Source organism: Xenopus tropicalis, chromosome 6 (genome assembly GCF_000004195.4).
Source record: "Xenopus tropicalis strain Nigerian chromosome 6, UCB_Xtro_10.0, whole genome shotgun sequence".
NCBI classification, from domain to species: Eukaryota; Metazoa; Chordata; class Amphibia; order Anura; family Pipidae; genus Xenopus; species Xenopus tropicalis.
The window spans coordinates 5,762,347-5,788,382 of record NC_030682.2 but is presented as its reverse complement, the minus strand read 5'-3'; the positions used below and the strand labels follow the sequence as shown (position 1 = coordinate 5,788,382).

Sequence of the window (26,036 nt, the reverse complement as noted above, 5' to 3'; positions counted from 1 at the left end):
AATTTTCTGGGATAAACCTTCTTTTAGTGGAATTTTTGTCCTTGAAATCTAAAGTATGCAGCTTTCTGGAGCAGTGCTTTGGAAATTTGGTAGTGTCCTGCTGGGAGTTTGTGACCTATACAAGTGAGAAATCTCCATAAAACTATATATATTTGGTATTGGCACATTCAGGAGACATGGGACTTTCCAAATCAGTTGTATATTCATACATACATTAATTTTTGTTCCTAGTATGTGTGTTTATATTATGGAGAATTTGATTTTTTTTTATTTTTAGACACTTAGAAACCTATATCTTGTTACAGAATTGGAATTACACAAAAATTCTAAAATATTTTCAAAGCTTAGGTTGTCTTGACAAAATCAATATATTGTTTTCCTGGGTAAACTAAAAGTCCCCCCGAGAAAAGGCCCCTAAAGTGAAACAAAATGTCAAAAAACTGTCTAGCGATACAAGGTCCGCTTTGACCAAAACGGCTGGCAGTAAAAAGGTTAAAAGATCTTTAAGAGCACCTATTGGGGGCATATTGTTTCCTCTGCTGCAGGTATGGGCTAATAGAGCTCGCCATGTTTGGTCCCCCATAATGAACAAGCTGGTACCCTAAGCCTTATTTTCATACTTGTGTCCCATCATGGCTGCCTGTTACCAGCCTTTTTTTTTTGCACAAAATAATATTGTTTCCCCCATAGATATATATTTTTTTTACAAAACAGACTCACATACACATTTAATTAATTCTTATATCAAACTTTATGTTTTTACACTTACATATAATACTTATATACATATTTCTAACCTGGCATTTCAGGCCCAAACAAGGGGAATGCAGGTATCAGAGGTACGTGCCTCGTGCCCCCACTGTATGGTGCCTCTCTAGCCCTAATTCTGGTCTGGTTTTTCCACATTCTTTACACTCTAGAGGTTTCTCTTCTGTGCAAATAGTATAATCTACTTAAAATGGGCTTAAATAACTTTTAGTATGACATAGACACTAAAAAAAAAGTAACAATTATACAGCTGTAAACTCACAGAGCAATGGGTTTTTTGGCTACTGGTCCTACTGACCCTCATTTAAAAGTTGGGAAGGTGCAGGGGAGGAAGGCAAATAATTGGACACCATGAAAAAAAGAAATAATTTAGACCTACTGCAAAGCTGTTAAGAATAAGGCATTCTCTAACATGCTAAAATTTAACTTAAAGCTAGGGAATCATTTCCCACATTCTGTACCTTCAAAATGATTTACCCTGCTGTGAAATTTTTGATGAATGCACAGAATGGGCTTTTCAGGAAAGCTTATCCCACATTCTGTACAAGTGAATGATTTCTCCCCTGTATGTATTTTCATATGAGCTACAAAGTGATTCTTTTGAGTAAAGCCTTTGCCACATTCTGTACAAGTGAATGGTTTCTTCCCTGTATGTATTTTCATATGAGATACAAGGTGATTCTTTTGAGCAAAGTCTTTGCCACATTCTGTACAAGTGAATGGTTTCTCTCCAATGTGTATTTTCATATGAGATACAAGGGGATTCTTTTGAGTAAAGCCTTTGCCACATTCTGTACAAGTGAATGGTTTCTTCCCTGTATGTATTTTCATATGAGATACAAGGTGATGCTTTTGAGCAAAGCTTTTCCCACATTCTGTACAAGTGAAGGGTTTCTCCCCTGTGTGTATTTTCATATGAGCTACAAGGTGATTATTTTCAGCAAAGCTTTTCCCACATTCTGTACAAGTGAAGGGTTTCTCCCCTGTGTGTATTTTCACATGAGATAAAAGGTCATTCTTTTGAGCAAAGCCTTTGCCACATTCTGTACAAGTGAAAGGTTTCTCCCCTGTGTGTATTTTCATATGAGATACAAGGTTATACCTTTGAGCAAAGCTTTTGCCACATTCTGTACAAGTGAAAGGTTTCTCCCCTGTGTGTATTTTTAAATGAGATACAAGGCTATGCTTTTGAGTAAAGCCTTTGCCACATTCTGTACAATTGAATGTTTTCTCCCCTGTGTGTATTTGTATATGAGATACAAGGTTATTCTTTTGAGCAAAGCCTTTGCCACATTCTGTACAAGTGAATGGTTTCTCCCCTGTATGTATGTACATATGAGGTACAAGGTTATTCTTTTGAGCAAAGCCTTTGCCACATTCTGTACACGTAAATGGTTTCTCCCCTGTGTGTATTTTCATATGAGATACAAGGTGATTCTTTTGAGGAAAACCTTTGCCACATTCTGTACAAGTGAAAGGTTTCTCCCCTGTGTGTATTTTCATATGAGATATAAGGTGATTCTTTTGAGTAACGCCTTTGCCACATTCTGTACAAGTGTATGGTTTCTCCCCTGTGTGTATTTTTAGGTGACATACAAGGTTATTCTTATGAGCAAAGCCTTTGCCACATTCTTTACACATGAATGGTTTCTCCCCTGTGTGTATTTTCATATGAGATACAAGGTGATGCTTTTGAGCAAAGCTTTTCCCACATTCTGTACAAGTGAATGGTTTCTCCCCTGTGTGTATTTTCATATGAGCTACAAGGTGATTATTTTTAGCAAAGCCTTTGCCACATTCTGTACAAGTGAATGGTTTCTCCCCTGTGTGTATTTTCATATGAGCTACAAGGTGATTATTTTTAGCAAAGACTTTTCCACATTCTGTACAAGTGAAAGGTTTCTCCTCTGTGTGTATTTTCATATGAGATACAAGGCCATTCTTTTTAGTAAAGCCTTTGCCACATTCTGTACAAGTGAATGGTTTCTCCTCTGTGTGTATTTTCATATGAGATACAAGGCCATTCTTTTTAGTAAAGCCTTTGCCACATTCTGTACAAGTGAATGGTTTCTCCCCTGTGTGTATTACAAAGTGAGTTAAACGGCTGCTCCTGAAAGACTGGGTTTCCTTACATTGTGCACAAGTGATATTTCTCTCCCCTGTGTTAGCGTTCTGGGGACTGGTTTTTCCACATTCTGCACAGACAAAATCTTTTTCTTCTGTAGAACTTCTCCTTTGCCCCTGACAGTCTTTGGTTAGAGATGATGTTTCCCCACATTCAGTACCGGTGAGAGAATTGGGCTCAGCAGTGTCGGACTGGCCCTCCAGGATACCAGGAAAACTCCCGGTGGGCCCAGGTGTCAGTGGACCCTCCTGCTCACTCAGCCAATTTACTTGTATGCTTTTACCATGGTCAGTACTCATTTCTATATGAGAACAAATAAAATAAAGAGAAGGAAGTATAAATAATAATATGTATGGGGAAGTGATTAAGAGAATTAATAATGTGAGTGAAGAGAGAAGGAAAAATTGTTTGGAGACTGGGCCCACAGTCTAAGGTTTTCTGGTGGGCCCCTGGCACCCAGTCCGACTCTGGGGCTAAGTATCAAAGTCCTGCCCACACTCCTTGCTGGCCAAATGTTTGGGTGAGAAGATGACCAATCACAGAGAAGCCTTTCCCACATCCAACCAATCAATGTGAGCTCAGTCAGTGATCCTCATTCCATGCAGTTGGCTCACACTCCTACTCAGCCTGGGTTTGTGCTGTGCCAGCCTTACACATTCTTCCACACTGTGTCCTACTATAATGTCCCCACGTGGCCTTCAGAGACTTAACCAGTATGTTTTGATGACTCTTATCATGAAGCAACGTCCTGGTAAAAGAAGAACAGAGTCATGGATAGGAAACAAGACAGGTATAAGTATAAAGGGGATACAAAGTGTGGTTTTCCAAGCTGCTAGCTTCTTACACCCTAGATGGGGATTGGCTGGCATCATACAAAATGCTGTGTCCCACTGACTCCCCCACAACTTAGAATAGAAACCAGCTGGAAAAGTAAATTAACAAGGGCTTTGGGAAGTGTACATTCAAGCAACAAAAATAGTATATTATTGCAATATAATATATTATTTAATAATAATAATAATAATAATAATAATAATAATAATAATAATATATAATGTAATTGGAAACACAACAAAAATATTTCCCTGAATCCAATTAAAGGGGTGGTTCGCCTTTATTTGGGACAAATAAAGAGATACTAATTTTTATTTTCAATTTGCAAAGACAGTGCTGCTTAGATCCTTAGGCCTCTGCTTTCTGCCCAAGCCAGGGGATTCACCAACACCCTGACTGACTAAGGCCCTGTCTATGGCATTCTGACATTCCCAGCAGAGTGGAGGAAGCGCAGGCATTGATTGCCATTGATGTGCCATTCATTTGTATATCCACGATCTGATTGGCTAACGCGATTCAGCAAATGGATTCAACCAATGGGATCAATGAATAGCAGAAATGGCAATAGAAGGGACACACAGTATGGAGCATTCCCTGCCCCTCCCGGTGATGTGAGCCCCCAGGCTGGCAGAGTGATGAGACTTTAGGCCACACTGCCTCCGCAGGTAGATATTGAGAAGATCCATTTTATTTAATTAAACCTAATTGCAAATATAATTTAAATGACCATATCTCTTTGCCCAAACTGTAATAAAGGTGAGCCACCCCTTTCATCATTAATGAAAGAAAATAACTTTCCCCTCTATAAGGGTAATGGCATATGGTAAGATTTATCGCCATGGTTACTTTGGGCAACTGATCTTCTGAAGATTCCACCCCAATAAAAAAACAGGTTTTCCATATTTATAATGTATAGGATGTGGCATGAGATAAACAAGAACAAAAAACATCAAATTCTTCATTTAAACCATCCCTTGTGCCTAGATAGGAACTCCGCCTTGCTTTTCTTCTCAGAAGATCTGAGGTAACATCGCCCCCCCCCCTTGGATAAGGGAAATCTCTATCAAAACTTGTGACTTTTAAGCAGGAGATCTGTCTGTGCACTGTGCAAAATGTCTGCCTGCCGTTGTCTCATTAGTGATACTTAAAAGAGAAGGAAAGGCAATTTTGGCATTTTGCTGCCAATAGATTATATATTTATTCTGCAGAAAGCTTTACCCTACCTAAGTAACAACTCTAGAAACTTACTCTATTTGTTTAAGATAGCAGCTGCCATTTTAGCTTGGTCTCAGTAGCTTCTGTGCTGCAGCTCTGGCTGCTGGTAGCCCAGATTACAGCACAGTTTGGAGGGGGAGCAAGTTGAGATTTATTTTGTTGGTGTCGTTGGATCAGGTGTGCTTGTCTTTTATGTTTTGTAAAATTTTCTATGCTTTGAACAGATTTCAGTGATAACCAATATGGTGGACTGGGTGTACCTTCATATGCATTTTCAAATTAAATTTTTTAATGATTGGTGAAACAGTTAACTTGTGTACTTTAATTGGTAAGACCACCTTTAAATATTTTGTGCTTATGTGTCTGCGAAGACAAAATGCATAATGCGGTACTCCAATAAAGTTACTTTAAGTCCAGGGACTGGTCCGATTGCCATCTTGGAGTCAGGAAGGAATTTTTTTCCCTCTGCGGCAAATTACAGAGGCTTCAGATGGGGTTTTTTGCCTTCCTCTGGATCAACTAGTAGTTAGGCAGGTTATATATAGGCATTATGGTTGAACTTGATGGACGTATGTCTTTTTTCAACCCAACTTACTATGTTACTATGTAATTCTACCTGAAGATTTGCTCAGTGAGTGCCTGCTCTTTAAACAAACTGGGATATCTGCTCCCCTAGCTGAAGGCTCAGGCTCTTTCTCCTTGTGGTGAGTTGTTGGACATTTGATAATCTTGTATATATCTCGCTCACTCTCTCTGCTTTTCCAGATGGATGCTGCAGCAGGGAACCCTTTCCAACCTCTCCTTGCTTAACTTGTCATTTTGGCTCCAAAGCAAGGCTCTTCCTGAATCCTCCTCTTCTCTCAGATGTCCTTTGGGGCTCCCACTAAGCATTAGGCTTTTCCCCTGCCTACCAGCCAATCAGTTCATTCTCCTGCCTGTAATTGGGTTGGATGATGTCAAAGGCAGAACAGGGGGCATGGTTCTCTGATCCCCTACAGAGACATAACCACTCTCATTTAAAATAGGCAGTATTGGAAGTGGTGAAACCAACTACACTGAGGGGTTAGATCTGAAGCATAAATGATGTAGTAGTTTTTTATATTACATAGTTACATAGGGTTGAAAAAAGACCAGAGTCCATCAAGTTCAACCCATCCAAGTAAACCCAGCACACCTAACCCACACCTACCAATCTATACACTCACATACATAAACTATAAATACAACCACTAGTACTAACTGTAGATATTAGTATCACAATAGCCTTGGATATTCTGATTGTTCAAGAACTCATCCAGGCCCCTCTTATAGGCATTAACAGAATCTGCCATTACCACATCACTAGGAAGGGCATTCCATAACCTCACTGCCCTCACCGTGAGGAACCCCCTACGCTGCTTCAAATGGAAGCTCCGTTCCTCTAATCTAAAGGGGTGGCCTCCAATATGTGGCTTGGTGTTATACCTTAGAGTGTATCATCCAGCACTTGAGGTGGTTTTCAACTTTTACTGAAATATTAATGTTGTGTATATTTACTAAATGTTACATAAAATTGACCTTTAGGCACAGCTAAGATATATAAAGCACATCCAGATATTTATGGATTATTCATTCTGATTTGCTGGGAGGCAAAAAAGAAAAAAGCCTGAGGCTTGCTAAGAGCTCCAGAGGACATCTGGGAAAAGAGGAGGACCCATAGAGAGCCTGGGTTAGAAGCCAAATCCATGGGGTGGGCCAGGAGAGGTTACAAAGTGTTAAATATTATGTATTGGAAATTAAGTTATATTCCAGGCCTGAATGGGTTAACAGGTTTCAAGTGTGCAACCGACTTGCCAATCACACTATACCTCACATACCCCATTGTTTCTTAAAGGGACAGTAACACCAAAAAAATGAAAATGTATAATAAAATGTATAACTTCTTTTTATAAAGTAAATACTATATAATGTAATGCTGCCTTGTATTAGTACCACTGGTGTGTTTTCCTTAGAAAGACTACTATAGTTTATATAAATAAAGCTTCTGTGTAGCCATGGGGGCAGCCATTTACAGGAGAAAAGGCACAGGTTACTTAGCAGATAACAGATAAAACCCCATTATATTCTACAAAACTTATCTGTTATCTGCTATGTAACCTGTGCCTTTTCTCCTTTTTCCCAGCTTCAATTGGTGCCCTCGTATTGACATAGCAGCTCATTTATATAAACTATAGTAGCATTTCTGTTGCAAACTTACCAGTTTTACCAGCGCAGGGCAACCGTACATTATATTTTAATTACTTTCATTTTTTGGGGTTACTGTTCCTTTAAGTCTGGAATATAATTTATAGGAAACATATGGTCTTAGGGGCAATACAGTGGGGGAGGGGTTTTCCAACAGGGATAAATAATATATATCAATAACAAAAGGTTAGTCTTACACTTACTTATACATTCACTCTCACACACACAGCCCTGACACACACATGCACACATTTTCAATACTTTAAATGAATACATACATATACTTTGTATTGTATTGGGAAGCTGTCAATATTGTTTCTGACTGGCTAAACAATTGGTAATTTGTATGTAATTCTGTAACTCTTTTCCACACATTAAATATACTTTAAATATCACCTTGGTGAGTGGTGTTTGCTGACCATAGTACTTACACAAATATATTAGAGAAAGGATAGTTATAACAGATGGCGAGTCCAACCAAAATATAGCCCTGGGCACTACACATATACACACTCTGTCAGCTTCAAAGGGGGGCAGAAGGGTGTAGCTGAACTGAAGCTCCCAGATGTCTATATGAGTAAAAGAACCTATAAGTTACTTGTGTAAGTATTAATAGCGGCGCAGGAGGAATATTCTCCTTTCCGGTGAGTATGGATTTTATTGACAATTTGGCTACAAAAAGCAAATTTGAGTTTAAAATCCCTCATAGCATTATGTCTAATGCAGAGATATGGTCAGATATGTACAGTCAGTGTGTGGGGGCAAATGTAAAGTTAGAGGAAGGAATATCATTTTCTAAGATGAAGCACAAGATTAACAATGTTATGTTAATGGTGAAAACATTTAATATGTTGATGTGCTCAGGTAGGAAGAGAAGTAATAATGTAGGAAAGACTAATTCTCATTCTGATAAGGAAAAAGTGGAATGTGACACAGTTAGTACTGACTGTCTGGCTAAGGGGATTGCTCAGCATGAACTGAGATTGGCAGAAGTAGAATCAGTTTTGCAAAGGAATAACCAGGTTTCGGTTATTACAGAACAGAGATCTATGTTTGTTCCGGATCTTAGTGATCCAGAATTAGATTATTGTAAGATTATTAAAATAACCAAAGTTCTACAATATAGTGTGGCAAAGAGATCACTGAACAATAAATGTAAAAATTGATTTTATATTGTTTGGAAACAAATATTTACATAAACATAAATCATAAAGTAGGTAAAACACATAAAACAAGAGACCACCTTACACACAAAAAGGTCATAAAAACAAATATACTAAAATATACACACTAACTTAACTAAACACACTAAAATGAAACCCAGAGGCCCAACCACCTAAATAATAATAATATCCCACACCTTATAAACACACTCCACCAAGACTGCCCTTCCTGACTAACTGATTATGCATATCACCAGGGATCCATTCAGCTGGCCCCAGTGGCCTTGACCCTTTGTTAATGTTAATTAGAGTTTAGGTGTGACAGCACCTTTCCCAGACCAGTACCTTTGTTTTCCAAATTAGGAAACTCCTATTGTTTGGACCAGATAACCAGGTGCTAAACTAATTAGACTGTTTCATCTACTAGAGTAAAAGGTTTCATTATTAATAAAATATAGGAACCCACAATATAAATATTTTACAATAATCTTACATTATGATAGGGCAAAATTGCAGTTAAAAGTTAATAAACCGCTTTTAAAAATTGTGAAAAATATTCCACATTTTAATCCAAACAAGAATGTTTTAATGAATTCTGATCTGTTTAAGTCTCATATAGAGAGATATGATTTAAGTGAAGAACAGAAGAATAAAGCATTAAAACTGTGGGTGCCGGCACGTATTTCCCAGAGGTTATTAATCCCTGTGAGTGCTCCCGGCACTGATACAGATGGGAATCTAATACACGGCACAAGAAGGGACAGACTATTAATGCTTAATTATATAATTAATGGTGAAAATGTGCTTGATATAGAGGTGCTTAATAATCGTAAAACCTCTATAGATGATGACCCCTTTACATTTCTGGTTGTATTTGAGCAAGTTTACAGACTGGTTATGGGTATTGGAGAAGATCAAGTTACACAGCAAATGATAAAAGCTTTTGTAAACAAGTTTAAATATCTAGATCCTGTAGCTAATATTTGTGCTTGCAGTGTTGATACTCTTCAGAAAGCAGCCTCACATATAGATAAGTACAGGAGACAGCTCATACTGCAGAACTCACACCCCTCAAACATACATGTGATAAGGGAAATATGCCAATCAGATTAAGCAAAGATAAGGGCATATATCTGCCATTTTTGCGGCCGGGTGGGGCATTTTTGGATGGAAATAATTTAAAAAGCAAATTAAGGTTGATAAAGATTCTGAAATGAGCCATGAGCAAGCTCAGGTCTGTGCTGTTACACAGGCAAGGGAACCTGATGCACAGAATGGCCACTCCCAGGGTCCCATGAATAGACCAGTCTGTCGGTATAAAAGACCCAGGACCAAAGAGAAAAGGAGTTACTCATTGTTACTGAGAAAAGGAATAATCACATTATAGGGTTAGTGCTAAAGAAATGTTAGTACTTATTCTTTTGAGAAAAAACATTTACATGGAAATATGTAGCAGTGTTATTGTGATTGTAATGTATTTCATTAACCTGCAGAAGCAGGAAAGTTTAATGTGTGTTAAAAATGCAGAAATGATGACTTTAATGCAGGCAGGAATTATTAACATATGAGGCAACTGCTGGGATGGATAGGATTATGTTTTCTTAAAGTTTCAAATAACAGAAATAGTGGTCCTTTTGTCTATGTGTCACGAACGCCACCACAGACCTACGTGACCAAGTGTGCGACTGTAAGGGTTAACACATCAACTATACAGTTTCTTGACAACCAAACAGCCCCAACCTGCCAAAACGTAACAACTGCCACCACTGCATTTTAAGGGCCACAAGCACCCAAGTCTAGATGTTCTATTGCACCCTGACACTTCACAGAGGCAAATCACCCCAGACTTCCTAGCTAAGCACTCTAGCAGTCACTCCAGCAGACAATGCAAGTTAGTCTACAGGCAAGACTCAACTTTCCCGCAACCAAAGGGTTAAGCAGGCACACTTTCCTTCTAACTAGCAAGGGGTTAAACCACATTTAACATACACACTCCGTTTAAGGCATAACGGTTCATTTGATATAAAAATACATATTATATAAAAACAGTTAATATTACAAAATGACATACAGGTTGCAAACAGTTATAAAATAAAAAGGGATAAAAATGCAGAAACCAACATACATCACCAATAGAATGGTCCTATGTAATTCCTGTTCCGGGAGAAATAGCGACATATACCTCCCGAGCAGCTCGGTCCCCAAAGGCATATATCTTCCCAGTTGTCTGGGCCATTGATATACAGGTTACAGGGTAGGTCACGCCCCCATCCAATGAGAAAGGTGAGGGCGGGGCACCATTTTGTAACTGGCTGTTATGGTGACATTTTTATTTTCCAGCTAGCCTCAAATACTTATGGGTATTCAACAAAATTATGGAACCATGAGCATTATGTGGGAAATGGAATTCTCTTTTCATAGACACCAAACACCCCAGGCCTAACCCATATTATTCTGGTTTTATCAGATTATTGGATAATCCCGAGATGGATCATCATAACATGGGAGTGTTTGGAGTCTATGGGGAGCCCTAGCTACAAGGTAATGGCTGGGCGCCATGATTTTTATCTTTAGGAAAAGGGATTTATTTTATAGGCCTAAAGAAATATTAACTAAGACTCTGCAATGAGATAGACCCCCCCAGTAGCACAGGTATGATAATTTAGTTACCTTGTTGATTCATTTGGCCCGGTCTGGCTCTTCCCACCTCACAATCCCCTAGCCAGACACATAATTGACCTTTAGTTATTAAAGCCCATGAAAAAGTTGAGACATGTGGTTCCATAATATACACACGTAATACTGATCTATATATGATATAGTTATACAGGGTATAAAGTGTATTTGGCAGTATTTTGATTTTTTTTTCTCAATAGTTATATTAACTCTAATGAAAATGAAAAGGCCATAAGATACCAGTGACAAATACATTTCCCAGCAAAGAACTCATTTTCTTTTAAGCAACATGATATTTAAGAACAATGTATATGCGATAACAATGTTTGTATAAATAAGAGTAAAGTTATCATGGCTAATGGGCTGGCTCTGCAAAATAACAGCAAAGTTGGGGGGTTTAACATTTCATTGTACAAGAATAAATCTCAGATATTGATCAGGATGAGAAGAAACATCAGAATAACATCAGCTGCTGAAATATTCCTTGTTTAATTTTATTGGAAATATTATATGTGCCGGTTATAGGTAAAAGTATCACATGGGTAAATACATCATGCGATAGATAACAGATTATACATTTTAATAATGTTTCCTTAATATGCAATTATGTTGGGATGGGCAATAAAGATTTTTATGTCTATTACTTGAACAAATGTTTTTAAGTACTGGGACGAAGGCATCATTTGTACATGTTTTAATTTTTAGCGAAAATACAGGATGTAGAAAAGGAGCTGGAGGAACATAAACATGCAATAAATATTGCGTTTGATAAAGTTGGGAATATATCCGATCAATCTTGTCCAAACAATATTTCCAAATTTAACACAGAAATAAAAGGACACAAACAACTGTATCCTTGGAATGAATGAGATCCAGCATGTAGTTTCCCAGCAGCTCCTGTTGTCACTACAACTATATTAAACACTGACAATACTGGGGAGGTGCAGCTCAAAGCAATTACAGCCCCAGGAGATGGGGGCTATAGTTAGAGAGATTGGGCAGGTACCAAGGTAGGAAACCAACACTTTCCTGAAGTGCTTCTGTGAGTTACAAAGGGGCAGAGAGACATATAACTTGAATACTGAGGCTGTAGATAGAGGGTTACAGAGAGTTGTTGGAAATGGCTTATGGGTAAGGATTGGGCAGAATTGTGGGCAGCAGCGCAGGGCAAGGGATGGGTTAAAGGAAATACTTAGAACTCTGTATGGAATCTCCTCAAATGTGTCTTTGTCTGGTAAACTAAAGCAGATGGAACAGGAATGTCCGTATGAATTATCCCACAGAATAGCCACAGTAATGGGGCAAATGCTAAATGATAATCCAGGATTGGAACATGGTGGTTTAATTCATAGGGTCATGTTGTTGGAAGCTTTAGAGGAGGCTGTCAGGGAAGGAATATTATCTGTCACTCCTGGCCCTACTGATTCAAAAGACATATTGTGGGAGAAAAGGAATAGAGAGGAAGGTTCTGTAGCTGATACAGCTGGAGTTTCTAGAGTAGAGGGACAGCAGGGAAAGGAGTGTGTTGGTTCTAAAGGGCCTCAGTGAGGGGAATATCCTACAATTCAGCCAGAGAGGGAAATATCAATCTAGATGGCAGAATAGACAAAACAATCAAACTAACAGTAAATGTAGAACTTGGATACCCTTCTCCCAACTAAAAGTGAACATGAATATGATAAGATCAGGGCTGAGAGGGATCCTTTAAAACAACAAGTTTCTGTACTGGAGGCAGAACTTTCCAAATGAAGCCCCTCTTACACATTCTGGGGTTACAGACCGGGGGGGGGAAACTTTAAAAGAATTCTAAACCCATACACTTAAATGTTCAAATGCACTTTCCTTTAATTTATCTAGAGACAATATATTTTTATGTAGAATATATGAACTAATATTTTTCTCTAAGTTATATCTTTCAGGAAAAGATCTTCAAGCAGAAGGATAAATGTATCTGAATGTATCTGTGTAACTGAGGTTTTTTTCATCTCACACTTAAGCAGGGAATGAACTGACTATAGAACATTGATGGATGAGCCCTAAAGTTTCCAATGGGGGGGGAAGGGATTTCCATGACACAGAGGGAGAGGTGTTGGGTGTTGAGACCACTGGATGCAGTAGCGCAATGGGCTGGATACTGTTGGTGTCAAAATATATTTTTCAGGCTTCTTCTATAGATAATGTTCTCCCACAAATATAATAGGTCAATGGGATTTTTAAAGAAAAAAACTGAATGAACTGTTTTGATGTTTAGTGTCTAAATCAGTGCAAGAGTGGGAAGCTGGAAATGCAATGAATAGAACTCATTAACACACAAACAGGACATCATTTACAAAGTCAGGACTTGAACATCTACTTTTAATTAAGTAACATCCATCTTATTATTATTATTCAGTGTTTTGTTTATTGCAGTGTCTTTCTGTGTATATGTTTTTGCTTTTCAATGTAAAAAAAAAAAAATCCAGAGAGAGGCCCAGAGAAAGTGCAAATATATTGGTTGATATACATATCTGTCTAGGGAAGCTAAACAAGGGCTCATATTTAGCATACAGTCTATAGAGGGTGTTGGGCGCTAAATGTACAGACATGGGTGGATTTATAAACAACACATAATCAGAATGTTGATGCTTTGGCCGCATATTTGCAGGGATATATACATCCATTAATATTCTGACTGAATCAGGTAGGGGTGATCCAAAGCTAGAGTTTGTGGCTAAATGTGGGTTTTCTATGTAGGGGTTTACCAAAAATGGGCCCTTATGATAGACACCCCTAGGACAGGCCACAGGGTGGTGCTAGTTAACAGGGACACTGGGATGACTGGGTTCTAAATAGTTAACAGGGAGTATACCTGTAGTTTGGGTTATGGCCACAGAGTGGTGCAATAGCCCATATAAGGGGATGCAGCCATGTGCTGTAGTCAGACATTTTAGTCCAGAGACTGTGCAAGTAGTGTGCACCCCTGGCACAGTTAATAGACAGAAGTTACATAAGAGGTCACTCTAGGAGTGATATGTAGGACACCAGAGTTTAGAATATTGCCCCTCCAGGAGTGGTAGTGGGGTTAAGACCCCCAGCATTACATCTGTTGGAGTGCAGGGCACTAAGTGGCTAGGTAGGTGGAACAGGTCACCGCTAGTCCAGGAGCCCGGATTTGAGGGTGCTTAGGCAAGAGTACTGGTGTGGGTCCCTGTGGTGAGGCTTCTAACGTGAGTACCGGGGAGGACTCCAAGAGGGGGTGCCTCCTGGTGCGAGTACCGGGGAGATCACCTAGATGGGAGCACGTGGCGTGAGTACCGTAAGATGTAAGGAGATATGCCCTGCAATGTGTATGAAATGATATGCCACTCCTGGAGAGGTTTCTGTCCAAATAAACCATTGCATCTGATTCACATATACTACTGTGTCTGAATATCTATCCAGCCCAGAGGACCACTACCAAGCTGGTAAGGAGGGGTACATCAACCAGGAGTGAGTGGGTTCCAAGAGGGGCATAGCATCCTGTTCATTTCCCAGGGGGTGGATTATAGTTCCACAAGACCATCCCTGGGTGGAGGCACGCCTTTAAGGGGAGAAATCCCTGTTAACCCCCATAGTAAGCAGGGGCTCAGGACTCCTGTAGCACCAAAGTAAAGTAAATCAGCAGGTAGTGCCACAACCATAGATAAAGTGGGCTACATTTGGAGGCACTGCTGACATCGTTTTGAGAACGGTTTAGAAGACAGGGCCCTAAAGGAATTGCGGCCTAGAGTGTCTGTTGCACCCTTCTTCTGACCGGGCTAGATTTGGGCCACCCTGATCTGCATCCCAAGGCAGCTCCTGGCCAATTGGATTGCAGGATAGTGGGCGCCAAGAGAGCCGGGGAAGACATGTGAGATTGAGGCATGCCAGAGGGTGATGCGTACTTCATTTGCATATTGACCGCCCCGCGAGGCTGACTGGCCAATAAGAAGTGTCAGAAAGTGCGCCAGTGACTCAGGGAGTGACGATTCGACCTGATGTCACGGGGGCCATTTTGGATCAGTTCCGTGCTGTACACAGCGTGAGCAGAGTGTGTGACTGGCTGCTGCATCACACTGTGGAGATGTCTGTGCCAAAAGATTGCGGTAGCGCAGGCCCCGAGTCCCTACTCGCAAGACCTACCTGCCTGCTGGCATATGATGGTGGCATTCGATATGTATGGCTCGGGTCCTTCGCTGAAAAGACCACTTCTAGAGGGGAGCCCCAGATGGTCCCGCTATGTGGCGAGTGCAGAGAGGAGGCATGCCTGGGCTTGACCCAACCGAGGGGACGCTGTTCCCATTGCGGCCATCAATGCTGGATGGGCCCCATGAAAGATGAGCAAAAGAATCGCGGACACAGCGCGATGCTGGCGTTGCTATTCCAGCTGAGCAATGGCAAGCTGAGCCCCTCACAGCACAGCGGGTACTCTGAGGTGAGTGATGACGCCCAAGTGGCGGATGCCCCCGGGGTAGCACCAGAGCTAGTGGTGGATGCTGACTTTATACCCTCAAGGGATGAGAGCCCTGTAGCCCAAGAGGCGGTGAAAGAGGGGTCCCGGCCAGTTACTCCAGAAGGGGAGAGAGAAGGGAGCGGGCCTGCGCCCGGCTTGCCTGAAGTCCCTAGTGCTATACCCATGCCCCAGGGCCCGAATAACACACCCCAGAGGGAGCTGCCCTTTCTGAAAGGGTGGAGAGTGAGACCACCGCAGCCCAAACTGGAGAGAAGTCCCCAGGGACTCCAGAAACCCCAGCCTATAGAGAGATCATCAGGGTAGGGGCTAAGCCTTTAGCGGGGGCCTGTGGGTCCGCCAGCAGCAGTACTCCCAGAGTGGAGGAGGATGTGGGAGAGCCTGAAGAGGAAGATGTCTTTAGCCCTCAGCTGTTTAAATTGCCTGACACCTTCTATGCCCCCAGAAAAATTCCTAAAGAGGAGGAAAAGGATTTCTGGGTGCTGCCAGGGAAGGTAGATCCAGATATATTCTGTAGAGTGTCCAGGATCCAGAGGGTCATGAACTATAAAATCTTTTGTTTGTGGGGATACTTTATGCCCTATGCCCTATGCCCCCCTGTGGGTATATGACAAGATAGAATCCATGATGGATGATTGGGTAAAGGCAGAGATTACCACAAAGGAGAAGTGGGCAGGCTGTGCATTAACCCATCCTGAGGAAGGAAAGAGGATGGCAGCCCAAAGGTTCATCCATTCAATTGAGAAAGAGTGGTGGTGGGGGCGCACAGTCCTGCACCATACTGTCCATAGCTGTGGACGAAAACACCCTGAGTCAAGGTACTTTAGTGTGGAAGTGGATCTGCCAAATGGAGAGCGGGTAGAGAAACCCCATCCCAACTACTACGCACCGGATGAAGATATCAAAATGCGGTTTTGTTACATGGTGTGAGTAGCCTCAGGAGGCGTCCATCAACCCCAGGCGGGGAGTTTTTCAGTTAAGGGAGCAGCACCTACAGTTGGGTGTACTCTCAAGGAGAGACTCACTTTCTTAAGTAACAGAGACTGTGGGTGGCAAGAAGAAGCCTAGACCGCAGCCAACCGTCTGGTTGGGAGTCAGGAGTCTGCCGTTCATCCCATATGGGAAAGTTGTAAGTTAGCCCAAGGAGGGCTTTTGTGCTGACAAGTGCCACCTGCTGGTGGAGGAGAGCCCAAGGTGGGAGCACCTTGGGATATGGACTCCCTCAAGGAGGAGGGGAGGGCCAGGAAAATAAAGAGTTTTCAATTATTTTCTTTGCTGAAAAACAAAAAGTGTTGATTTTGGGCAATAACTTGTCCTTTTTCTTCTTTGAGTTGTGAAATGTCTAAAAGGGACAGAGACTCTTGTGGGGACTTTGGAGGGTGGGAATGTTGTAATGTTTCACTTTTCCTTTCCTGTTCATCCATTGTACCCTGGCAGTCTCCTGGAGGAGCTGTGAAGCGTGATGTGAACAATATGGTAAAAAAATATACATAGTAATAACACTGCGCTAAAAGTAGGTAATAAATAAAATCAGCTGCACCACAAATAGTGGATCCAATAGTCCACTGATAAATAATAAAAGCTCCCTCGGGTGCGCTTGTTCCAGACCTCCACGCCACAGCAACACTCTATAAATGAAATAAAAGTTGCACAATAGTGTAGTAGAGTCTAAACCCGCACTATGCAGCTTACAGTATTCTACTTACAAAGTAGACTTTTCGTATATGCGCCTCAAAAAGAGTGGAAACACACATGTAACAATCTTCTCCCTGTTCCAAAACAAATGGCCATGGATCGGGAAGCCTGTACCGGAGTTTAAATAACGTCCCTGCTACTGGATCTACTCACCGTGTCTCGAATTTCAAAGTGCATAACACGTTGTTTCCTGCTCCGTATTCTCCCTTCGTGCTGATAGCAGAGGCTACTTCCGTCCCGTACTCCACAAGCGACCATGTGACTGCTTCCAAGCAATCACGCTGTCCTGTCTCTCCTGTGTGAGAGGAATGCGACAAAGCGAGGGGGGGTAGGAGGGGGAGGCTGGATCGGGCAGATAGAGAGTGCACGGATAGAACTCAATCAGGACGTGTAGTTAGGTCAAAGAACATTTATTTGATCAAAGTAAAAGCCCAATGCGTTTCGTATGAAAATACTTCCTCAGGGGCATTATCAGACGGAGATGCCGTCCCCATTATATTATGTCATCAATTAATTATGCAAATGATCTAAAATCCAATCAAATGTAGTATACATACAAACATCACTTCTAAAATGGATTAAAAGAAGAAAATTCATTCATTAAGAACTTTACACCTATGAAACCTTATAAGCACAAATTACTTCAAAAAATGTTACTAAAATTGTGATGTCATATCATTCCCTTAGGAAGCACTGGAAATCTATGTCAATGTTTAACCCTTTAGGGGTAAGTGTTTGCAGTCTGTGAATCCAAAAGGTTTTTTCCCTGGATATGGCCTTGACTACATCTCCTCCTCTCCACTGAGCCCTTTTCTGGCAGATCCCCATAAAGGACAGGAGTGAGGGATCACTTATGTACAGTTTTATATTTCTTTATTCGATTAAAAATTCTCTTATTCATTTAAAAATTCGAATAAGAGAACATATTAGAAATATAAAGACCGGCTTGGCTACCCATAGTGTTTCTACACATTTTAAAACTGTACATAACAGTGATCCCTCACTCCTGTCCTTTATGGGGATCTGCCAGAAAAGGGCTCAGTGGAGGGGAGGAGATGCCATACATAAAGTGGGCTACATCTAAAAAAAAAAGATCAGACTGTAAGAAGACCAAGAGCTACAGATCCATCCAACACCAGCACCAATACCAGATCCTGGGTACTCTGTCACTGCTACATGGAACTAAATAGACCCAAATACTTGGAATAAAAACCTTAGAGCTTAGTAGAATCCTGCCTGGATCACAAAGACCCCAGCCCTATAAAGAATGGAGTTTGTGGAAAGAAATGCTTTGCAGTCTGTTTATGGACTGGCTTTAATTCTCTGCAAAGACTAAAGCTCCACATACATGCTGAGATCTGATCGCTTGGCGAGATTGCCAAGCGAGCGGATCTTCCCCCGATATCCCCACCTACGGGTGAGCGATATTGGGGAGCGTGTAGTAAAAAAAAAATTCAATCATTTTGCCTGGGGCCAAATTATCAGATTATATTGGTGGCAATGGGGCAGTCGGTTCGGGGAATACATCAATGAGCCAATGTGGTCCCCGATCCGACTGAATTTTCTAACCTGGCCGATCGATAGCTGGCCAATTTCAGGCCAGATATCAGTCTGTCAGGCCCCTCGTTTCTGCCCCTACACAGGCAGATAAGATGCTGAATCGGTCCAAGGGATATCGGCAGCTACAATCGGCCCGTGTATGGGGACCTTAAGTACAACTTATACAGTAAGCGGGTGAATATTTCTGACTGGTGACTGAAAATATCTACTGAAGACTGAAAAGGGAATGATCGACTCATTCAGTATTGTATCTAATCCCGTACATACCCCAATACCTGCCCCTTGCAATAGATTTGGATTCCTTATTCATCCTAAATGGGAAACAGAAAGAGCTGGAGAAGTGATATGTAACCAGTTCTATTAGTATTTCTAGAAAAGATTTAAGAGCCTCGGTTTAGCATTCTCTATATCACAATCACAAACTTTCATGTTATTCAGCTAAAAAAAGAAAACATAATGTTTGCATGTATTGTGTATCAATTCTGAGCAGAACTGATCCAAGTGGGGGAGTGCAGTAATATGTGTGGGACTATGTATACATACCTGCAAGTGTATGATATTAATATCATTTCATTGTATGAATCTACAGGGCACAAGATAATCTGTATAGATTTAATCAGTGAGTCAGATGGTAATTAGGTTGCTTGGGTTGGGAATGCTATGAAGTGCCTGTGTGGGGGTTCCCTTGGGATTATATGGGGATAGGGGGGTAACACCAAGATATCCCAGGAAGCCAACTGGAGGGTCTTTTGCATTTCAAAGTGAAACTGTTTGTACAGTTGTTTATGGGACGGCTCCTTATGGGAACTACCTGACTGACACTTCATTTGAAATGAGGCGATACAGCGACACAGGGCAGAATCCATTATGGGATGATCGATTGATCCATCCTAGCCTTCCTTCTGTATAGGAAGGAGTCGGGCTAGGATCGATCATCGCATATTTTCTAATAAAGCATTCAAAAAAATAAATGGTGTGCAGGATAGGGCAATTATTGGAGCAGGATTAATAGAATAGATTTTTAATTAAAAATTTTTAGTGTTACTTTTCCTTTAAGTCTGGAATATGATTTATAGGAAACACGTGGTCTTAGGGGTAATACAGTGGGGGAGGGGTTTCCAACAGGGTTATATATCAGTAACAAAAGGCTGGTCTTACACTTATATACACACACTTACACTCACAGCCCTGACACACACACGCATACATCTTAAATACTTTAGAGGTGAGAGGTGTTTGTTCACCATAGTACTTACACAAATATAGTAGAGAAAGAATATTTATAACACAAAGTAACCCTATGCTGCAGCATCGATCTACAGAGCGAGAGACTGAGTGAGTGTGAGAGACTGAGTGCGAGAGAGAGTGTGAGTGAGTGAGAGAGACTGTGAGTGAGAGTGTGAGTGAGAGAGAGTGTTGCTTAGCAACACAGACACTATCTCTATAATAAACTGTGGGTTTGCTTAGTGTTGAGGTCCCCAGTCCCAGTGAGTGATCAATCAGTGGGAAAGTGCTGGATTTAAGTTAGCCGAGGCAGCTGAGACTTTCACCAGATACAAGGAAGCCAATAAAGCAGCAAAACAAAAACAAGTCAGGCAGCTAAAATAGAGATAGAGAAGGGTATTTACAAGAGAAGTATGTAAGTATTAAGTATATTATGTATTAAGAATATATATATTAAAAAAATAAAGCAAGAAGGGCCCTTGAACTGTTATTTTTGTTTGTCTACACAACTGAGGGAAAGTTTCCTTTTTAACAGACCCAATTCTAGTAATATAACTACAGATACACGGGTCACTCAGAGGGGAATTCAAAAGAGACTTGAACATAGAAATGTAAACAAAGGTCCAGGCCCGGATAAGATTCATCCCAGGGTATTAAATGAGCGGAGCGCTGTGATTGCCAAACCTCTTCACTTAATTTCTCAGGATTCGTTGAGGTCGGGCATGGTGCCGAGAGACTGGCGGATTGCTAATGTGGTGCCGTTATTTGAAAAGGGATCCCGTTCTCAGCCTGAAAACTACAGGCCTGTTAGTCTGACATCAGTAGTAGGAAAGCTTCTGGAAGGGGTAATAAGGGATAGGGTACTTGAATACATTGCAGGTCACAATTTGACACACATTCTTGTGTCAAACTATGGATGGCACATGTCTGATCCCCATTGTGAGGATAAGGGAAAATTGTATCATACTTACCGTGATTTTCCTTTCCTGGGAGTACTCCATATCAGCACTATCTGGGATATCCCCGCCCCCATGCCCCATCAGAAGGATCCTCCCCAAAGCTTTAAAAGCCACCCCCACCCCCTCTTTGGCGTCTTTGTTACGAGCTTTAAGACTACCATTGCATAAGGGATGGGAACATGCTGATATGGAGTACTCCCAGGAAAGGAAAATCACGGTAAGTATGATATAATTTTCCCTTTTCCCTGGTCGTACTCCATATCAGCACTATCTGGGACATAGCAAGCTAATACCCAGTTGGGAGGGAAACTAGGCTCTGGCAGACTTCTGGATGGTACTGCAATAACTTTGCTGAACGTCATAGTAGACTATCCATTGTCATGCTAACGACTTCAGGAAAAGAACCTAGCAATGTATTGAAGACTTCTAATAGGATTGGCTGATCTCAAACCCAAACCAGAAGAAAGAATGAACAGTGATACTAAGGAAAGAAGATCCTGCTAGGACCCAGACCTACACAGAGAACACAAACAGTGAGTGTGACCCCAAATTGACCATCTCATCGCCACTTGGTTAGAGGTGGACAGTGCCCAAAACACCTTAAGAACAAACTCCCAGAATTTCACAAAACTAATTTAGAGGCATACCATTTGACAGCTGTGAAATTCACCGCAAGTGGAAAATACCTGCTAAACCATAGCAGAGAATCCGGTCTCTATACACATCCGTATCTGAAACTAATGCAACGTGAACATCACAAGGTAGAAGATATGCATCATGAAGGAAGTACTATAGGCAGAACCCATGTGAGCCCTGTCAGTCCTATGAGTGCTTATGCTGACCTCTTGACCGCTAGTAGCACTCTATCCCATAACAGTCTTTAAAGGTTGCTCTCATGCCGAGGTCACATACTAGAATGATAACCCTCCACAAGGGTAACCTAATTCCAGGAATCTCAGGTACTGCAATGACAAAACAGTCCCTAATTTTTGGGCTATATGCTGTCCTCTTATGGTAAACATTTGAGGATGACTGGCATAAAATGAGACAAGCAAGGCAACCCATGACTCATTACTACCTTGTTCCCTGAGCAAGCCAAGCAGAAGACATAAACGGCAATGCCACTACATATGATATACCCCGGACGGGAAGGCATAATCATAGCCACCATGCCGCTAAACTAATATATAGCATAGGAACAGGAAGACATAATCTCAGCCAATGTAGATAACTGGGTAGGAATAAGGAATGTCTTTCAAGTATGAGTTAAGGTTAGAGCTTCTAGACCTAACCAGTGTGTATGCCCTGTATCCGGACTAATCTGATGGAAGCCAAAAACACCCTGTTTCAAGCTTCCCAGCTGGAGGCACCCTCACCCAAGGGAGAATACTTCAGGGCAAGTAATTAACTGTTGCGCAGGTAATACTATGGGCCAGATAACTGGGCCCTAGGCAGGGAGATGTAGGTAGAAATTACCTCTAAAGACTATGATGGCACAGTCTATAAATTAAAAGCATAGGTCATCCCGAGCAGTGCGAATGCGACATCCCTTGAGAGACAAGGTCATTCCATGCCATATGCCCTGCAATCAGAACAGTATATAACAAAACCCAAAGAGCAAACACGTGTCCTCTTGGGGGAACTAGGTATGGAATGGCAGCTACCCCAAAATATTTACTCATAGCATGTAGTTGGAAGCCAGGTGAACCTTTATATATTCTCCAGCCCTGTAGAATGTATACGATATGCCTAAACAGCTGTACTCCCACAGCCAATTCAATGCAAGGGTTAGACCCTCTGAACCCAACAGAAGTGACAATGATAGCTTAGCAAGGTAATGAATAAGTCTATTTAACGGCTGCTTGCTGGGCAACAAGCACCTAACCCCTGTCAACAAAAAACAGAGCTTCAATAACAAGCATCCAGCTGTGAAGTTATTCAAGGCAGAGAAGATACCCAGCAACCTAATTAAGATGTAATGTACATGCCATCTTATTACCCTGCTTAAGCTACTGTGATCCAGCAGATGCCATGAGATTGGCTGCCACCTGCCAGCCTTTAGGTCCCAAGAGGCAATACCAACAAGTGTAATGGCACCTTTCCGCTAGCAATGCGGAGATTCATGAACACACGGATGGGTTTTCTTCAAACCGGTCATGGAGCCAGCCCCTATTTAACTCAAATGTTTTCGGACTGACTTACCATGTAGATCAAACTCATGAGAGAACCCTGTAGAACACGCAAGTTAGATGCCGTTCACCAAGTGTATATACTACTAAAGTGATGCCTCCCTGCGGCACAGAGGAACACATGTTGCTGGGCTCTAGAATAACTGCAAACTCAGAGGAATGTTTGTTTGGCAGCATATTATGGATCATGGTTTATGCCAGGCTCAATAATTACTACAAGCCCAATGGCCCCACAGTTGAACTACAGCATGTGAGCATAACCCTTTTGGTTCAGCTGTAGTTATAACCGTAATGCATTCAGCTTGCATACCATAGGGCCCAGTGAAACTTGCAGCTTGGCCCATACATACTACCTGGTCTTAGATGTACTGCAAAAAAGACCTACAAAACCCTGAACTGGCAACAGCTTATGATGCTTATTGATAGGACACAGTGAACCATGAATTGTGCTGCAGCTTTAGGCATGCTAATAGCACAGATAAAAGAAATGCTGGAGATAGTACTCTGTTTGGGCTGCAGATTCATAAACATGCACATTGCCCAGTACAGCAAACACTCAGTCAGCTAAAGCCCTAGGTATGCTTACTGCCCAAACTGGTACCAGACTCTGGTTGCTGCAGAAACTAATGAATATTACCTTGTACCCCGGCATTTGCAGTTTAAGCATGCATAATACAGGAACCATGAATTGTGCTGCAGCTTTAGGCATGCTAATAGCACAGATTTGGAAATGCTGGAGATGCACTCTGTTTGGGCTGCAGATTCATGAACATGCACATTGCCCAGTACAGCAAACATTCAGTCAGCTAAAGCTCTAGGTATGCTTACTGCCCAAACTGGTACCAGACAATGGTTGCTGAAGAACTAATGAATATTATCTGGAACCCAGACATTTGCAGTTTAAGCATGTATAATACAGGGTTCTAAATCTTAGAAAAGTGAAAAAAAAAATCTGCTGGTGATTATTGTACAGAGAAACATACAGCATAAGTAAAAGAACACTTAATGGCAATGTGCCCATGCATAGCCTGAATGAAAACTACATGGCAATACACTCTAACACATATGCAGATAATGCTAATCACAAATCAAATAATTGTGTTAGTTTACTGGTAGCAACACAAGCCTGGCCTGGCAAGGTAGGATTACAGCCCTCTGCAGTGTGCTACAAAACACCTTTAAGTGATCAGAATAAAGGGCTCTCAATTTCTATAATACTATAGCTCTCTAAGCAAACAGTTATGGCCTACCTTAGGCATCTAAAACTGGAAAGAGGTTCCTAAAGGAGGACTGATTAAAGGAAACCAGCAAACAAAATCAGTACAGGTATACAGAACCTTACCTTCCCAGCCCATGGTGCTATACTTTGGGAACTCAGGATTGGAATGAGAGCCACAACACCTTTGGCTAATTACATAATTACCTTCAGCAGAGGTACTCTGGTTACACCCCTATTAGCCAGTAGGGTTATACTACAGACCCTTACACAGAGTTTTAAACATAATTAGCCAGGCTACTACTAGCGAGGCACCTGAACAACTTCAGACCTAATGCAGCAATACAATCTGGCTACAATTGTGATGGCAAAGTACTGGATCCATGTGCATACACAGCTAATGCAGATACAGATCTCAGAGGTACTTCAACTCTATAATGCCCTGACTACTATAAACACCTTCCACAGTAAGTGAAATGTTGTGCATTACCTGGTGTAGCAGCAGTAGCCATAACACAGAACTGGTGCAACTCTCTGGGAAGCTCAGGTAGAGTGTAGCTGATCACGTAATCACATTCACCTGAGGATACCCAGGAATGCATCTAATTAGCCAGTTCTTAGTAGTAACTACACTACAGTGCCCTAGTAACCATAACACAATGCGGGCAGCTGAAAGGAGTTGACGCATTACCCCATGTATCAGCAAGTAGCTATAACATAGGACTGCTGCAATCTCTGGAAAGCTCAGGTAGAGTGTAGCTTAGCACATAATCACATTCACCGGAGGCTACTCAGGCATGCATTTCATTAGGCAGTTCCCAAGGTTACTACATGGCTCTGCCCTAGCAACCGTAACACAATCCAGAGCAGCTGAAAGGTTCAATGAATAACCCAATCTGTCTGCAAGTAACCATAATATTTGACTGGTTACATTCAGCTAAAGCTATCCAGGTATGTAACAACTAGCAGGCAAACTAACCCATCTGTAGTACATAATGCAGCCCAATGTTTAAAGACAGCGGGTTGTCAGGCCCCTTTTTTTTTTTTTTTTTTAAAAACACCTCTTAATACAAAACCTTAGGAAAGACTTTGTGAGGGAGGCAGTAGGCTTCGAACTCTGGCTCCATTCAAAAAAAAAAAAAACTCTCCACACAGTAGAACAAAAAGGAATATGGAGATCGCCAGACTCAGGCCACTAACTAAATGTTGAGGATGGCTAACTTCCACCTCCCTCGCCCATCCGCAAAAATATTAAGTGTGTCGGGCCACACACCATTGCCACCAGACACTCACGGCCTGGGAGGGCATACGGATGGGGGGACTAGCACTTGCCATTGGATGCCATTATGACAAACCAGAAAGGCACATGGGATTAAATATACCAACAGCATTGTCCTACCTTATCAAGCAGAACAGAGCCGAAGATCCCTGGATATGAGGTAATGTGCAGGGGAAAAGATCTCATGGACCAAAAACCCCAGTCCCTAGGTGCCATTTCCGGTCACCTAATGCTTTCCCAAGGCTAAAAAGCAAAAATGTTGCTTCCAATGGAGCAAGGAAAGCAGAAGGAAAAAAAGACGCCAAAGAGGGGGTGGGGGTGGCTTTTAAAGCTTTGGGGAGGATCCTTCTGATGGGGCATGGGGGCGGGGATATCCCAGATAGTGCTGATATGGAGTACGACCAGGGAAAAGCTTGTACGCAAGCCTGATACATGGAAGCAA

The 26,036-nt window shown here is 41.6% G+C and overlaps 2 pseudogenes across 1 annotated transcript; one reads left to right on the top strand and one right to left on the bottom strand.

Moving 5' to 3' along the window:
- Positions 1-732: 732 nt before the first annotated feature.
- On the bottom strand, positions 733-10,527 carry LOC116406457 (annotated as a pseudogene). Its single transcript, XR_004223250.1, has 2 exons — positions 10,454-10,527; positions 733-3,641 (listed from the first exon to the last, which is right to left on the bottom strand). The product of XR_004223250.1 is annotated as a gastrula zinc finger protein XlCGF57.1-like (transcript).
- Positions 10,528-11,542: 1,015 nt separating this feature from the next.
- On the top strand, positions 11,543-13,403 carry LOC105947550 (annotated as a pseudogene).
- Positions 13,404-26,036: the final 12,633 nt, after the last annotated feature.